We start from the raw sequence: 12,089 nt of genomic DNA, 5'->3' as shown, positions 1-12,089 counted from the left end.
TTTCACAAAAATAGAAAAAATATAAAATTTGTATGAAATCACAGAAGACCCCATGTAGCTAAACCAATTTTAAGCAAAAAGAACAAAGCTGGAGGAATCACACCTCCTAAATTAAAATTATATTACAAAGCTAGAGTAATCAAAACAGCATGGTACTGGCATAAAAACAGACACAGAGACCAGTGGAACATAGAAAGCCCAGAAATAAACCCATGCACATATGGTCAACTAATGTTTCACAAAGGCACCAAGAATACACAGTGGAGAAAAGATAGTCTCTTTAATAAATGGTTTTGGGCAAACTAGATATCCACATGTTAAAAAAGTGAAATTATATCATCAAACCATACACAAAAATCAACTCAAAATGAGTCAAAGCCTTCAATGTAAGGCCTGAAATTGTAAAAGTCCTAGAAGAAAACAGGGGAAATGCTCCAAAACATTGGTCTTGACAATAATTTTTTTGGATATGACATTGAAAGCACAGGCAGCAAAGGCAAAAAGACACAGGTGGGACTAAGATGACATTTTAAATATTTCCCTCCAGTTAAAAATAAGAAACTTTTCAAAAAGGCATTTACTGCCTTCTTCTTTGATCCAATTACTTCCTAGTCTGAAGTCTTTATACCTCAGTTGTTGCTATGGAAGTATTATTTTATAGCATATATTTTATCTTTTAAGAGTGACTTTTGACTATTGCATACAATGTTGCAACCAAATTCATAAGAATCATTTACATTAGTTTTTGGTTTAATAGGTTTGATGTTTCCTGCTAGTCCTTTTGTTATACAACTTGCCTATTCTTGACATATTCATTTTCTTTACTTCTCAATTGGATAGAGTTTATTTTCAACCAAATTTTTCGGAAGTGCATATATAGTGAATATAGCTTTTGAACCTTTGCATATGTGAGCTGACTTTCTGTTGCCTATGCATACATATATAATGACTATGTATCATATAAAATAAAGATCATATTCCTTTTCCTTCTGATATGTCTTCCAGTATTTTATATTGCAGAAAAGGATTCTAAACCCAGCTTCATTTTTGTTCTTTTTTTGTAATTTGTTTTTCATGTCTGGGTGTTTGTACAATTTCCTTTACCCTTACAATGAAAAACAGAATGTCCAAGATTGATATTTCTAGAGATGTAGTGAGCTCTCTATACCTGTAAATGTAGGGAATTGACATTCATTGGGTGCCTCTTACTTCTTTCCCTCTTCTTCTTAAAATGACCCCACATGTCCTAGCTATTTGATTTGAGTAGATTATTGATATGAGACCTTTCTTCTCTGAAAAGATAAGCATCTAATATTCTAAATTTTCATCTAAGAATTGCTTTAGCTGTACCCTACAAGTTTGATGTGTTAATTCAAAATATTTCCTTATTTCCATTGTGAGTTCCTATTTGACTCACATTTAGAGACTTACGAAAACATCTTATAGATATAACATGTTATTTTAAAGAGATGAAACCTTATCTTAGATCACAAAGAATAGAACAAAAAATAAATGCAAAAACTAGCTCTACTCTTTAACTGCACCCACACACAGTTTGGCTTTATGTTTTCTCAATTTTCATATTTTTAGGTTGCCTATCTCTTGACAGGTTTCTGTAGATTTATCACTTGGGGCCCATATTAGAGTTATGTGTGGATTGCACATTACAATTACAGAGTTAGAGAATTATGGGTATTTCCATGTACCAAATTTTACTAGTGGTTCTTATACCTTCAATTTTCTTTTTTTTTCTTTTTTTGTATGTTAGTGTTTTTTTCTTTCAAATTGAAGAACTCCCTTTAGCATTTTTTCTAAGATGGGTCTGGTGGTGATAAATTTTTTCAGCTTTTGTTTGTTTGGGAAATAATTTACCTTTCCTTAATATTTGAAGATTAGCTTTGCTGGATGCAGTATTATTGGACATTCTTTTTTTTTTTTTTTTTCTTTCAGAACTTTGAAAATGTCAACCTACTCCCTCCTGATGTGTATGATTTCCATTGAGAATACCAAATGAATTGGAGCTCCTTTATGTTATTTGCTAATTTCCTCTTGCTGCTTTTAGGATCCTCTCTTTATCCTTGTCCTTTGAGAGTTTGATTATATACTTTGAGGTAGTCTTATTTGGATCATACCAAAAATCAGTAGCATTTCTTTGTGCCAACACTGAACAATCTGAAAAAAAAAGGGTAATCCCGTTTATAATAGCCACGAATAAAACTAAATACCTTGGAATTAACTTAACCAAAGAAGTGAAAGATCTCTCTATAATGAAATCTATAAAAAACTGATGGAAGAAATTGAGGAGGACACCAAAAATGGAAAAATATTTCATCTTCATGGATTAGAAGATTCAATATTGTTAAAATGTGCATAGTACCCAAAGCAATCTACAGACTCAATGTAATCCCTATCAAAATACCAACGCCATTCTTCACAGAAATAGAAAAAACAATCCTAAAATTTATGTAGAACCACAAAAGAACCAGAATAGCTAAAGCTGTCCTAAGCAAAAGGAACAAAACTGGAGGTATCACATTACCTGACTTCAAATGATACTACTGAACTATAGTAACCTAAACACCATGGTACTGGCATAACAAACACATAGACAAATGGAACAGAATAGAGAACCCAGAAACAAACTAAGACATCTAGAGTGAACTAATTTTCAACAAATGTGCCAAGAGCCTACACTGGGGAAAAGACAGTCTCGTCAATACATGGTACTAGGAAACCTGAATATACATATGCGGAAGAATGTATCTAGACCCTTATCTCTTTCCGTATACAAAAATCAAATAAAAATAGATTAAAGATTCAAATATAAGACCTTACACTATGAAACAACTATAAGAAAACATTGGAGAAACTCTCCAGGACATTTGGGCAACAATTTATCGAGTAATATCCCATAAGAACCCAGGCAACCAAAACAAAAATGGACAAATGGAATCACATAAATTTAAAAAGCTTCTGTACAGCAAAGGAAACAATCAACAAAGTGAAGGGATAACCCACAGAATAGGAGAAAATATTTGCAAACTACTCATCTGACAAGGGATTAATAACCAGAATATTTAAGGAACTCAAACAACTCTATAAGAAAAAACTAATAATCCATTTAAAAATGGGCAAAAGATTTGAATAGACATTTCTCAAAAGAAGATACACAAATGGCAAACAGGCATATGAAACAGTGCTGAACATCATTGATCATCACAGAAATGCAAATCAAAGCTGCAATGAGATATCATCGGACCCCAGTTAAAATGGCTTTTATCCAAAAGATAGGCAACTGCAAATGCTGGCAAGGACGTGGATAAAAGGAAACCCTCATACACTGTTGGTAGGAATGTACATTAGTACAACCACTGTGGAAAACAGTTTGGAGGTTTCTCAAAAAACTGTAAATTGAGCTACCATACGGTTTAGCAATCCCATTCCTAGCATATACCCAAAGAAAGGAGATCAGGGTATTGAAGAGGTATCTGCACCTCCATGTTTATTGCAGCCCTATTCACAATCACCAAGATTTGGAAGCAACCTAAGTGTTCATCCAGAGATGAATAAATAAAGAAAATATGATACTTATACACAATGGAGTACTATTCAGCCATAAAAAGAATGAGATCCTGTCATTTGTGACAACATGGATGGGACTGGAGGTCACTATGCTAAGTGAATTGAGCCAGGCATAGAAAGACAAACATCACATGTTCTCACTTATTTGTGGGAGCTATAAATCAAAGCAATTGAACTAATGGAGACGGAGAGTAGAATGATGGTTACTGGAGGCTGGGAAGGATAGTGGGTGAGTTGGGGAGGTGGGGACGGTTAATGGGTAACAAAAAAATTAGCTCAAAAGAATGAATAAGATCTAGTATTTGGTATCACAACAGGGTAAATATAGTCAATAATAATGTAATTGTACATTTTAAAATAACTAAAAGAGTAGAATTGGATTGTAATACAAAGGATAAATATTGCGGGATGGATATCATATTTTCCATGCTATGATTATTACACATTGCATGTCTGTATCAAAACAGCTCATGTACCCCTTAAATAAATATACCTACTATGTACCCAGAAAAATTAAAAATAAAAAGTTTTTTAAAAAATAAAAATAAATAACAGTCACATTACTGGGGCCCAAATGAATGAAATTTTCAAAATAGTATTTTCAAATCAAAATGCAAATAGGCTAATTTGTTAGATCCAAGTGCATGAATTTTTTCTTCCTCTTTATTATACATCTGCTTTTTTTTTTAATTTTAGCTTTTAAAGATTCATTTGACTGTTAGGCTCTATTTTATTACAGGCTTTTATAAGTGGTTTCCTCACTGTTCTAAGGACAGGCTATTTCTCCTGCATTATTCTCTGTGGGAACAGAGTTTCCTGCAGTTTGCTGAGAATTGCTGTTTAGTTGATGACATTTTCACTTCTGCCTGGGTCTTGCTTCACAGTGCCAAGCCGAAAATTACCTCTCAGCTTAATGTCATCGGTTTAAGAATTTGATATTTCCAGAAAAACCATTCCCGATACCCACTGTCTCCTTCCTCTTTTCACCCAGGTCCCCTTTCTGCATTTCCACTTTGTGGATTAAAGCCTGACAGTTACAACAGACTTTGGAGTTTAAACTTTCTATCACAATGTGGTGTTCTTTTGATTACATGTTTAAGGTTCTTCTGCCTTTCCATAAAGCTAGGATTTTATTTTAGTCTTTGTTAAATGAGATTATACCAAAGTTATGTGCTTAATATAGCTGTTCATCAATATAATATGAATGTCAGGTAAAATTCTAAACGTAAGAAAATATAGCTTCAGTAACTATATCAGTGAAAGTCTAGTCAAGAAAAAGAAATTCCACTAAATAGTTTAATTGAAGGCATTTAATAGTGGCGATTGAATGGCAAAAGTGTTAGAAGAGCCTGAAGAGCAAATTAAAGAAGCACCCCTAGGGCTGAAGGAACTATGAAAAAGATAATGTTAACAGAGCACAGGAGCCAAGACCACCTTTAGGGGCCAGAATCATGACAGGAGCCTCCCAGAAAAAGCTGGGACCATGGAGGGACACAATCACCAATTATTACAAGGGATACCACCTAAAGCAGGATTGGGGGATAGGCAGGAGATTGAGCTGGCAAGCATAAATGAGCATGGGAGAAATACATTGGTTTTACCCTCTTTTTTCTCTAGTCTTTTACCAGGGCCTCCCACTAATTGAATCTAGCCAGAAGCCTGGAAAGTATAATTTGCACCCTTCAAACCACCATGATACAGAGCAAAGCAAGGGGAAAATGGGGAGTGGATTGGAAAAACAAACACACAGTAATGGTAATCACTTTGTTGAGGCTACTCCAGCCATAGAGGTTATTAACAAAGGTGAAGAAGTGGGTGTTTGACAGTTGAGAGAGGTCTTGGGTAGGAAAGCTGCATTCTTTGTAGAATCAAGTACTTATATGCTGTTCACTATGGATGGGACAGGAAACAGAATGAACAACCCCTGCACTTAGAAAGCTAATAGCCTTATAGTAATGTATAATTTAAAATAATTATTATTTATTATTATTTATTATATATAAGGCACTATGGGAACATATAGTTGGGGGACCTAATCTCCTGGGACAATCAGAAGGTTTGCTGGAGTTGGAACTGGGGAGGAAGGCTAGATGATGTCACAAAGGGCTTTGTGGGCTCTGTTGGAGTTTAGACCTTATCCTAAAGGAGATAGGATGTTACTGAAGGGTTTTAACTAGGGAAATAACAATCAGATTTATGGTTTAGAAAGATTGTTCCAGACTGGTGGTTGGGAGAGCAGGTATGACACTATCTAGGTGAAAGAGGATGCTGCCCTGGACCAGTATAGTGAATGAGGGTGAAGAAAAGTTCTAGAGATACTTGGAAGGTTGAAACAGCAGTGCTTTAATTGGCGATTGATTGGCTATATGGGTAAGGTTAATAGGAGAGAAGGATTACGTTTGAGTCCCAGATAGATAACACTGCTGGCTGTTAAAATGAAGAACACAGTCAGTGAGGCAATCTGGATGGTTAAGAATCAAGGGCTGGGCAAACATTTTCTGTAAAGGGTCAGATAGCAAATATTTTGAGCATGGTGGGTCAAAGAGCCTCTGTTGCAACTACTCAGCTCTGCCATTTTAATGTGAAAACAGATGTAGACAATATGTAAACAAATGGGTATGGCTGTGTCCAAATAAAACTTTTCAAAAACAGTTGGTGGGCCAGGATCCATACTTTGCCTACCCCTGGTTAAGAAGTGAGTTTCCTATTGTATTGTAAGTGAGTTTCCTTGCATTTAAGGGGATAGAAGACATCCAGGTAGAGATGTTGAGTAGGCTCTAGGCATGGGAGGCAGTCCTCCTACTCCTCTCTTGACCTCATCTTCCACCCTGTTAAAAAAAGTAGCTACAAAAGCTCAAAACCAAATTTCATTACAAAATGGTTATCTTCCTGTGGGATAGCTATTAGAAGTTTTTTGGGGGTGGTGTGGCGGGGGCAGGGAGTAGAAGAAGGTTGACTCTTAAGAAAACACAGTACCTTATATTTTGACTTTTTTTCCTGCCTTTTTGTTTCTCCTTCCTGTCTTATACCAGATGCTTCATCGTGTACATCTTTTAGTTATTGTGCTAATAGTATTTTCTCTTGTTGATAAGACAACGTTGTCTTCTGACATATATTATGTGTCCATAGTCTACTGAACACTGACACAGTACCTGGAGATACACGGATGGATAAGGTGGTACCTGAGAGTGCCCACACTCTAGTGTGGGAAAAACTACATTAAAAATTGTCCCATGATGTCATGTGAAGAAGGTAACAATGGAGGTTTGACCATAATTCTATGAAAAGACACAGGGAGAAGCTTGTAGTTATTCCTGCAGTGGCTGAGTGGGTGGGTAGAAGGTTACTTGAACTATATGCCTTGCAAAATTAATCAGATTAATCAACCACTTGTAATGTTGATGGCAGTGAGAGGAGGTAGGGTTGTGGGATTCTCACAGAAGAAACAGCATGCATAAAAGCATGGAAATGTGAAGATGCAGGGTCTGTTAAGAGGAGAGTAAAACCGGGGTCTCTTAATCCCTGGCACAACTGGAAAGACCTAGGATACTTCTTGGGTGGGAAGGTTTCTGGTATTGAATTTCCAGTTTCTTTTTCATGAATCAGACTTTGGCTGGTAGGACAAGGGCTTTATTAGTGGGGTTGGGGGTCTGGGGTGCAGTAGGGTCCTTAGTTGGTCCAGGGGTTTGATGCCCACAAAGCTTGCCCACATCCATTCAGGGAGCTGAATCATGGTTTGCATTTCTGATTGATCCACTGGAAGTAGAATATTACTAAGGGATACTCAAAGGACTTTAAGCAGGGTCTCAGATCTCTGCACTTTCTGATGGAACCAAGTAATTCAGATAACGTGGCTTCTGAGAATTGTTCCCAAAATGGGAGAAAATAACTTATGGTAAACACAAACAAATCAAGGACTTTCATGCTGTGGTTATGGTTAAAAGATTTTTAATATTTTTTTGTTAGGAGGAACCATCATATGTAAAAAGGAATTCATTGTGTCTGCTCAAACCCATGTCACTGTCTTATAGTCTGAATTTTTTGCTGTGAACACTAAAGAAAACATTTAGCAAATTGAAGTCAACTGTGCTATGCAGCAAAAATTCTAATAATGCTTTGCATCTCTTCCCCAACTCAGAGGCACTGAGAGAAACAGAATGTGCCTCAAGATGGAGCCCTTGAACCACAAAGTTTTGAAGCAAATTCAGTGAATTTGTAAACTTGCCAGGCACAGGCAAAGTTGCAGCTGCTGGTCAAAGCTGGTGGCATTTCTCATGTGGAAATCAGAAGGTGGGGGAAAGTGGTATCCCCCTATCCCCTAAAACTTTCATGGGGGCCAGGCAAACCTGAGGAGCAGACTGGTATGGTAGTTTTGAGACTTGGGCTCCAACAGCTTACAGGATTATAAAGTTAAATCAACAGGATACATAATTTTACTTGTATTAATAAATATACTTATTTCTCTAACAAAGTACCTATTTCCCTCTTCTTATGCCCATCTCAAAAGGTAAAAACACTACTTGAAATTTTAATAATCCTCTGTGATCCCTGGTAAGTTCTTATTGGTATATAAGCACTTTCCTTAGACATGAGGGAATGACACACAAAGGAAGCATCAAGGAGACTACTGCAATACCCAAGTAAATGGGATGCTCCTCACAGCAGGGCAGTTTTCCTGCTGCCTAGAGAGGAAGGCAGCTCAATGCAGGAAGAAGAGCTAGGGTGTCAGCATCTGCCACGTCTAGACTAAACTCTGTCTCTGTCCTTTCCTAGCTATGTACTCTCGAGCTGGCTTCTCAACCTAATAACTCTTCCAGACCCTTAAGGATTGAAGATAATGCATTAAAGTGCCCGAGGCTTGTGCCTATGAATAAAGCATCTACTGCTGGTTACTGTTGGAGCAGCCATGTCTACATGTTCAGACTGTGCACTGAACAAGACATCACATGTATGGAGGTGCCATTCGCACTTTAGACAAATGATGTATATCAATGCAGGTGAGCCCCAGAGCAACAGGGAACAGCCCTTTACATCGACCCACACTGGTCCATGCAGCCAGGTGCTTATGGGGCAAGCATGTGGACAGGCATGAACTACTGCACATGTTTGCAAAGCTGTTACCTGCCCTTACCATACCTATTCTTTCGCCCCTCCCACCTGCAGACCCAAATAGAAATCTGATACAGTCACCCCTCCCGCTTTGGCAGGGAAGGTTCAGTAAACAGGCTGTTATTACCAGGAGCCTGCATGACTCAAGCAAGCAGGTAAGCAGGGATTCTTGGATAACAGCTCAGGCTGTGCAGTGTCTTTGCCTGGTTCCTCACAAGCCTTTCATGCTCTAGCCAATGGCTTACAAATGATCCATGGAACTGCCTTTCAGGAGTTTTCAGATGGAAGGTAGCAGTCTTCCCAGCATTAACCCTATCCCCACCCTTCCCACTCTTCTACGTGGACCATTGGCCACATAAAGGGCTGTATGCCACACTTTCTCTGGCCCAGCTGTGTAAGCTTGTCCAGCTTGGCTACTACTAAATGACATCAAGGTCTATCATATTATCAATAGCACAGACTTTTGTTTGGTGATATCCTATTAATTAATCACACTTAGTAGTGCTTTGTACAATTTTTAGATATTGTTATCCTTGTGTTCTACTTCTCATCTTCTTTCATTTTTTCCTTTTTTCCCCTAATAGCCCTCTTTGCCTTTTTTCTTTCTTACTGTGGTTATGTCTTTCTTATAACTTTGTCCTTCCTCTATCTTCTTTTCATTCCTCATGTCGGTTTTCTCTTCTCAGCCCATAGCTTTTCTCCTCCCCATGTTTCTTCTTCTTTCTTGTTCAATTCCTTCCCCCCTCTCTATGCTTTCCTTCCTACTCAGTTGTTTTCTTTCATTCAGCTTTATTTCGTCCTCCACCCTCACAAGCACCTTCTCGATTTTTCCCTCCTTTATTCAGTAGCTTAATTTCTCCCAGGGATACTGGCGTTAAAGAGTTCTGGTAGATGGAAAGTCACAAAGGTGGGGGTGCTAGGTGCCCATTTGGTCCAAGCCAGGTCCTGCAAATGTCCATTTCACTTCAAATCCTTAAAGACTAATGGAATCCAGAGAAGTGACCATCATGGATCTAGTTTACAGAAAATGCGTAAATTCCCTGTAGCACTGGAGCTGAGAATTCAGACCTAGCCCAGGTTTAAATCCAAGTTCATGACTTTTTCCCCTTGAAATTACAGAGAAGTCAGAGGGTCTCTTTAGGACTAGCCTGATGGTCTTGACCTTTTTGAGTGTCACGGTCTTCTTTGAGAGTCTACTGAAACTTTTGAATCCTCTTCTCAGAAGAATGCACATGAGCTTAAAGTTTTGCTTACGAAGTTAAGGAGTCCACAGACATCCTGAAGCCTGTTCGTGGGTTCTCCAGAAGCCCTGTGGCTGGAGGTTGGACCATATAAATTCAAACTCCAAAGGACGACTTGTCTGCTTTGGCCGGCAATTGGTGTGATAAGTTGTAGAGTGGAGAACTAAGGCAAAATGTTTCATTTCAATACTAGAGCTAAAGACTCTGGTGAGAGTTTTCTAGATTGAAGAGCCAGATATTGGTCAGGTTTTGCCTGCTCTATGAATTTCCTGCTCGAAGTGAAGACAGGAGCCTTCACATTTCACAGTTTGTCCTTTTCTGGCCATTTGGAAATCTGACTGTTTCGACTGTACAAACTTACAACTGGGGCCTGAGCAGTGAGCAGAATGGAATGTCTATCAGGACAGCTGTAGCTTCCACAGCTTCCTGCTTTCGTCAGCTTCAGCTTAATATCTATTATTGCAAAGAGTAGGGTAAGGAAGTCATTTTCTTTGTCCAAACTTTTTGATTCAAGGTAGCTTTTTCCATATGAAAAATAAATATGGGAGGAAAGAATCCCATGTATCCATTTTGGGAAATAATTTATTTGAGGAGTCTGAACTCTGGGCCCATTTTATTGAATCAGTATGGCCCTGTGAAGTATATTATGGTTTAATTTTAGTCATGGTGCTTATGCTTTGTTTGTACCCTTGGTGGAACTTTAGTGTTTTCTAATTGATTTGTTTTCTTCTTCTCTCTGCTAATTAGGTCTTCCAAGTTTATAAGAAGAATCAGATTTCCAAGAGCAATTTACTCCTTTCTTCGTTCTGTTAGGCATTATTTGGAATGGCTTTTCTTCAATGAATTCAATTAACAGTTATTATGAGTATTTCTGTGTAACATCCGGCTCCAAGGGATCAGGAGCTAAAGAGAACAACACATGACCCTTGCTGTACCCAGGGTGGGTGTGTGTGTGTGTGTGTGATGCAAATGATGCATATGTGTCATGTGAATCGAGTTTGTGTATAGGCGTGGGGGATTATTGAGAAGAGAAGAAAGTGAGGAATAGGAAAGGCAAGGGCAGGTGGAAATTCACCAAGTTGAGAGACTAGTCCCTGGGCTGGCAGTTAAAAATCTGATGTGTCCAGTCCAGAAGGGTTGGGTGAAAACAGAAGGTGCTGGGAAAGCTCAGTTTTACAGCTGGAGACATCCAGGATGTTAGGTTGATGGCTGCATCAGTAACTCTCGACTCACCTGTTGGTGGCAGAGATTCCCATTTCTCTCCAGCTGACAATGCGTCAGGACTGGGTGAAGGTATCCTGGGCTCACACTGTACAGTGCTGAGGAAGGCAGAAGATGACTGGATAATGACATTAAGAGACTTGGGGAACAGTGGGGTGGGAGGAGCAGGTGTGAGGGAAAAGTATAAGTTCCATAGAGCACATTTTCTTAAAATTTACAAGTGATGAATTATTCATGCTTCACCAAGAAGAATGCTATATCTTAGGACTTTTCACAATTGTCTTCAGTTATTGTTATCAACACAATTACAGTTTTCTCCTTTTAACTGTCTACTAACATGGCATGTTGTCTATGTGAATCAGGTATGTTTAATCATGATTGCAAATGCCAGTGTCATGTGAATCCTTCTGAGTACAGATAGCAGTGTGGGCTGGGCATGGTGGCTCATGCCTGTAATCCCAGCACTTCAGGAGGCCAAGGTGGGTGGATCACGAGGTCAGGAGATCGAGACCATCCTGGTCAACATGGTGAAACCCTATCTCTACTAAAACAGAAAAAAATTAGCTGGGCGTGGTGGTATGCACCTGTAGTCCCAGCTACTCGGGAGACTGAGGCAGGAGAATCGCTTGAACCAGGGAGGTGGAGATTGCAGTGAGCTGAGATCATGCCACTGCACTCCAGCCTGGCGACAGAGCGAGACTCTGTCTAAAAAAACAAAAAATAAATTAAAAAAAGAAAAGAAAAAGCAGTGTGGAGAAACCCTTGCTCAGTTAACAGTGGAACTTTAGGGTCTCAGACTTTTGGAGAAAGTTATTTCCAAAAGACTTTAGAGTAAACTATTGTTGAGAATCTTACTCACCTTCATAAATACCTCCTCCAATAGAACTTTTTCATGGAAGTACAAGAACCTCTTTTATCCCTTTCAGACTTGCCATT

Source organism: Papio anubis, chromosome X (genome assembly GCF_008728515.1).
Source record: "Papio anubis isolate 15944 chromosome X, Panubis1.0, whole genome shotgun sequence".
Taxonomy (NCBI): Eukaryota; Metazoa; Chordata; class Mammalia; order Primates; family Cercopithecidae; genus Papio; species Papio anubis.
This window is presented reverse-complemented; position numbering follows the sequence as displayed.